The following is a 5,606-nucleotide window of genomic DNA, read 5'->3' on the forward strand; positions in this document are numbered from 1 at the left end:
CCTTTTGCGCTGCAGGATACCGCAGCTGAATCTTGATTTATGCCGATCGGGGTTTTCCATAGCCGACCTTTGTGAGTCTTATGGCGAAATTGAGTCTAAAGAACATTTTTTCCTCTCCTGCTGGCGGCTCGCTGCTCTCCGTAGAATTTACTTGGAGATTCCTCTCGCTCGGCTCGGGCTTCCTCTATCTATTCCGATTCTCCTATCCTTCGAGGCAAGCGCCAAGGGATATGCCCTCAAAAACCAGTGTGCGATTATATTCACGATTGTATAATTTCATCTGGTAGATTCCTCTGTTAGAATGTGAATTCACAACTTTTCCTTCTTCGTATTTTTTGTTTGGTACATATTCTAGCTTTGCGTCCCAAAACTTTTTTTTAAAAAGAGTCCATTCCCTGTACATGAGTGCGTTTGTATCCGCTATGCACCCTGGCCAATCACCCGCCGTGGGCATGTGCCATTAAGCCTAAGGACATCATCATCATCATCATCATCGTCTTTTCTCTTAGGTCCGAGGCCCAAGGATCGAAGCTGTTAAGACCACTCGCGGAGCTGAAGAGAGCTGCGTATGCAACCGGCCCATTGCATACGTGACTTGCCAGACATGCGGAACAACAGTCATGAGCCGTGTGCAGAAGTCTTGTGCAGCACACCCTGCCGTCATACATTTGATGGACATGGAAAAGTGTCCGAAATGCTTCTCGAACAAGCTACTAGAGAAGTACCCCACAAATGGCAACTTGAGCCGGAACGGCCGAGACTGAAGCGGTGCCTTCACCACAGTGTGGTCTGCGTCAACCGTTCCTTGTCAGATTTGTGCGTGTGCTGTGGACGGTGCCATTCGTGATAGTCACTCGCGCCTATTTTTTCTTCTAGCCGGCGGCGCACAAGGATGACGTAGTCGCCCCTCTTCCCCCCCCCCTCTCCCTCTGGTGTTTGAAGGAACCATCACACGTGCACACTTGTTTATATTCACCCCATCCCTCATCCTAAAACTTGTTGTTTGTGGACACATTTTATGACAATAAAATATACCAAGTTGGCAAAAAAAAAAACCGAACCATAGGCCGAGGCCGAGGTCGTGGCCGCGTGTCAGGCGCAATAGCGCCAGTCCTCGGTGTGACATCCCGGGACCCGCTCGGCCAGGAGCTGAGGCTGCAGTCAGCGCAAGCTTCTGCGGCTCCTGCAGCACCCCAGGTAAGCCAATCATCAGTCGAAACACTAAGCAAAGAAGGTTGCCGAGCTTTTTGAAGCAGTTTCATGGATTGAAGTTTACAATCATTTTCTGTACTGCAGCTGTATATAACGGTGCTGAATTGTACAGTTTGTAAAGCAGGGAAAGAACCAATGGATTATTTTACGTTGTCAGCAAATACGGCAATGAGGCCGAACCCGCGGATTTCGGAAGTTAGGCTCTACTTGGCGTTACCCAGAGGTGTCGGACCTCAGCCAGCACCTAGAAAAGAGAACGTCCCCACTTCAGCTGGTTCTGAAACAGCTCCTTGAAAACTTTGAAGTGTTAACAGCTAGGTTATCCACACAGGTGTGAGGGCGAGATAAGAAAGTTTGAGTGCATAAAAGGACCGCGACTGGCACAGGGAACGATTGATAGGAGATCAGCGCTCGTATTGTCTTATTGGTACTGTTTATTTCTTATTCGACATGCCCCGCCGCAGTGGCTCAGTGGTTACGGCGCTCGGCTAATGAGCCGAAAGACGCGGGTTCGACCCCGGCCGCGGCAGCCGGATTTCGATGAAGCCGAAATTCTAGACGCCCGTGTGCTTGCGATGTCAGGGCACGTTAAAGAGCCCCAGGGGGTCGAAATTTCCGAAGCCCCTCACAACGGCGTCCCTCATTGCCTGAGTTGCTTTGGGACGTTAAACCCCAATAAACCAAACCAATCTTATTCGAGCCGTTTTCCTAATAGATAACAAAAAACTATCTCAGATTTCCCTCCTCCTAAATATCAGGTCAGTGGTAACGGTCTTTCCGATGCCGCCTTGCTAGCTACAGGCGATACTCGTTGGGCGAGTGTTCGGGAAAGGAGGAGACGACGATGGGACAGGTTTCTTATATTTTTCGGAGAATTTGCTGCAGCAAGAGAAACGGCAGCTGGAAAAGGGGTAGAAGAAAATCTAGGGAGGGTGGATGAGCGGCGTTGCGGTTAGTTGGGCGCGAGGGGAAAACAGGTTAGAGAAGGTCAGTGTACCTAAAATCACAAAGAAAAAAATAACTCCTAGCATGGTGAGGGCCAGCGCTCTTCCAACAAAGAGGCTCGGCCCGGCAAAAGGCGGCTGTATGGGACTTCAAAAAGGGGGTGGAGAGTGGGGGGGGGTGAAATGAGTGAAAGAATTCCGGAATGTCCGGAGGGTGCGCCATAGGCGTTGAGCACGTGAAAAGCGGCAAGGGAGCGACAATGCGGAGATGTTGGAAGTGGAAACGTGGTGCTTGAGCATGAATTTCGTCAAAACGGCTCCAAACATTAGCGTAATCTCTGCGGTCGTGTGCCTCTTTGGTTGAAGCTGAGATAAATGTGTTACTATGAAAATACCGGAAATATAAAACAATCAATAAAATTAGCGGGGACAATGCGTGTTCTTTGAGTGTTTCATATATGATACTTGTGGCGGACAAAGTAGGATGATATACGTCCAAGCAACACCATTCATCAATATAATCCATTGATTCGCTTCTAGAGCGACGAATACCCTACATTTTATACACACCAGTGTAGGCAGGTCGGTCTAAGCCATAGTCATGCGGCCCACCCGTGCGTGTCTGCGCTAGCTCGAAATGACGCGGCGCGCTACTCAGCAATGCACCTGTTATGGCTCATTGGTATTAAGGATACGCGCAAAGAAAAGGCAAAAAAAAAACTAGTGGAAATGCGACCGGGAAAAAGTTCCGATCTTTAATTTGATAAACGTGATAATTTAAAGCAAAAACGTATGCTAGAGCCGTCGTTATAGAATACCCAAAAAGCACAGCAGGATAACAAAACAATTTGCGACATCAAAAAAACCTAGCCACCTTAGCTTCGCGGCTTCAGGAAGCAGAGCCGTTTGTTCGCTTATTATTTTTTTTTAAATTTAACATACATCTACTTTTTCTTTTCCGTCTGCTGCTTCTTCACGCAGTAAATGCGCGGCCGCCGCGGTGGCTCAGCGGTTATGGTGCTCGGCTGCTGTCCCGAAAGACGCGGGTTCGATCCCGGCCGCGGCGGCTAGAATTTCTTTGGAGGAGAAATTCCAGAGGCCCGTGTACTGTGCGATGTGAGTGCACGTTAAAGAACCCCAGGTGGTCGAAATTTCCGGAGCCCTCCACTACGGCGTCTCTCATAGCCTTAGTTGCTTTGGGACGTTAAACCACATAAACCAAACCAAACCAGTAAATGCGCAGCAAGTTGTTCACGTCAACTGTTTATTTGCGATAAAACCAAAATCCCGTTTTACTCACATCGTTTATCTCTCAAAATGCGCCACGCAATAATTTGTGACCTAGCGGAAAAAGCGATTTATTTGTTTTTTTCTAGGGTGAGCATCCTGTGGGTGAGGCATTGTGTTCCAGATTGTGTAATACGATTCAGCGTTTCGTGCAGCATAAACTTATTAGTTAAGTTGAGCCTATATCTTGAGACACGAATTTGAACCGGCAACCCACAATCGGGGGCTGTGGTATGCGAGGTATGCGAGAGATATGCGAGGCAGTACGTTAATTAGTGCATTATTATACCATTACTCGAATCTAAATTTCATTTTCTTGATTGTGGCACCTGTTTCTCTCTTTCTTTTTTTCTTTGCATACCATAATTACAAAAGACGCCGCTTTTCAAAATTCGTTACCTTCGTGAATGAATCTGACCTCTGCTCACTTTCGCGCAATCGATTACATCGCACTTTTTATTGTAATTTCGCGTCAGAGTTCGACGCTAGCGCTGTTGTTGGTGTTAAAAAATAAATAAATAAACAAGTCCGAATATTGAAAAAAGAACGGATTGAGAGAAATAACCACATATATTCCCAGGGGCATCCTTTGGTGTGCCGCGGAGCGGCACTGCCAATACAGGGAAAACAGCGGACAAGTAGGGCCATCTTTGCGGGTGTAATGAGGCGGCACTGCCAATATGGGGACGACAGCGGAAATTTAGGGCCATCGTTGGAGGTGTAACTAAGTGGCATTGCCAATATGGGGAAAACATCGGACAAGTAGGGCCATCGTTGGAGGTGTAACTAAGCGGCATTGCCAATATGGGGAAAACATCGGACAAGTAGGGCCAATGTTGGAAATGGCACATTGTGGCAGTGCCAACATGGGGACAATGAAGGCAACATTGGTCGTGTATAGGGCCACACATAGCCAACAGGCTCCCAATATTGGGCCAACGGTTTGTGCTGCCCTTTTAACATCAGCGGAATATCCGCATCTGAAATATCCCTGGAGCAGGAAAATTTGTCAATCTCGGCAGCTGGAAGTATCTCTGACGAGGTTGCGCTGCCGTATCCCCCCTCTAAATTTCTGTCTGCACAGATCTGGTTTGGCGTTATATCCCCTCTGTGCATTTTGCCGTGACCCTGAATCTATCGATCATTTTTGGCTCCATTGTCGTCGTTTCACATCTTTGAGAAGAAGACTGCTGGAGTTGCCCTTAAAGCAACTTGGCCTTAGTTTGAGCAGCCCACACTTGCTATCATTTGGCGCCACCACGCTTGGGTTCAGCCACAGGTCTCTTGGTGACGCTGTTCAGAATTTCTTGCTGGAATCTCATCGACTGCCTTGCTAAAGCTTTCAGTATTTTCTTCTTTATGCTTAATTATTTTTCAAATTAATCTCTCTTCTCTCTCTCTCTCTCCAATCCAAACTCCTATATATATATATATATATATATATATATGTGAAGGCAATATATATATTGTTTGCTTATATATATATATATATATATAAGCAAACAAGGGAAGGGGAATGCGGGGCTCGTTATAAATATGAGAGAAGACAACAGCCACTCAAGCCAACAGACACAGGCGATTTTTTTTTCAATTTATTTATTTATTTGTAGTGTTAATCAGTTTAGAATATAACTGAATATGTTATCGCTTAAAAGCAGAAGAAAAAACAACCACATGCCGCCGGTAGGATCCGAACCCACGACCTCCGAATTACTCGTCCGGTGCTCTACCTCTGAGCTACAGTGACGGCTGTCAAATCTTCTGCTTTCGGGGGTATTTACGTTTACAAATAACCTAACCTTCAGAGTGTTCATCAGCTAGGTTAGGTTATTTGTAAACGTAAATAGCACCGAAAGCAGAAGATCGGACAGCCGTCGTCGTAGCTCAGAGGTAGAGCACTGGACGCGCAATTCGGAGGTCGTGGGTTCGAATCCCACCGGCGGCATGTGGTTTTTTCTTCTGCTTTTCTATTCAATTAGCTTTAAGCGATAACATATTCAGTTATATTCGAAACTGATCAACATAACAAAAGAATAAATAAATTTTAAAGAAATCCCCTTTGTCCGTTGGATTCTGTGGCTGTTGCCTTCTCTCATATTTATAACGAGCCCCTCATCCCCTTCAATTGTTTGCTTAACTGATTAGCGAGGGCCTCGGTTCTGG

The 5,606-nt window shown here is 46.5% G+C and overlaps 1 non-coding gene across 1 annotated transcript; it reads left to right on the forward strand.

Moving 5' to 3' along the window:
* Window positions 1–5,316: 5,316 nt before the first annotated feature.
* On the forward strand, window positions 5,317–5,388 carry TRNAA-CGC (transfer RNA alanine (anticodon CGC)). The gene has a single exon. It is a non-coding gene; the product is annotated as a tRNA-Ala (tRNA).
* The last annotated feature ends 218 nt before the right edge of the window (window positions 5,389–5,606 follow it).

Source organism: Amblyomma mixtum, chromosome 3 (assembly GCF_055824585.1).
Source record: "Amblyomma mixtum isolate Tamu chromosome 3, ASM5582458v1, whole genome shotgun sequence".
NCBI lineage: Eukaryota > Metazoa > Arthropoda > Arachnida > Ixodida > Ixodidae > Amblyomma > Amblyomma mixtum.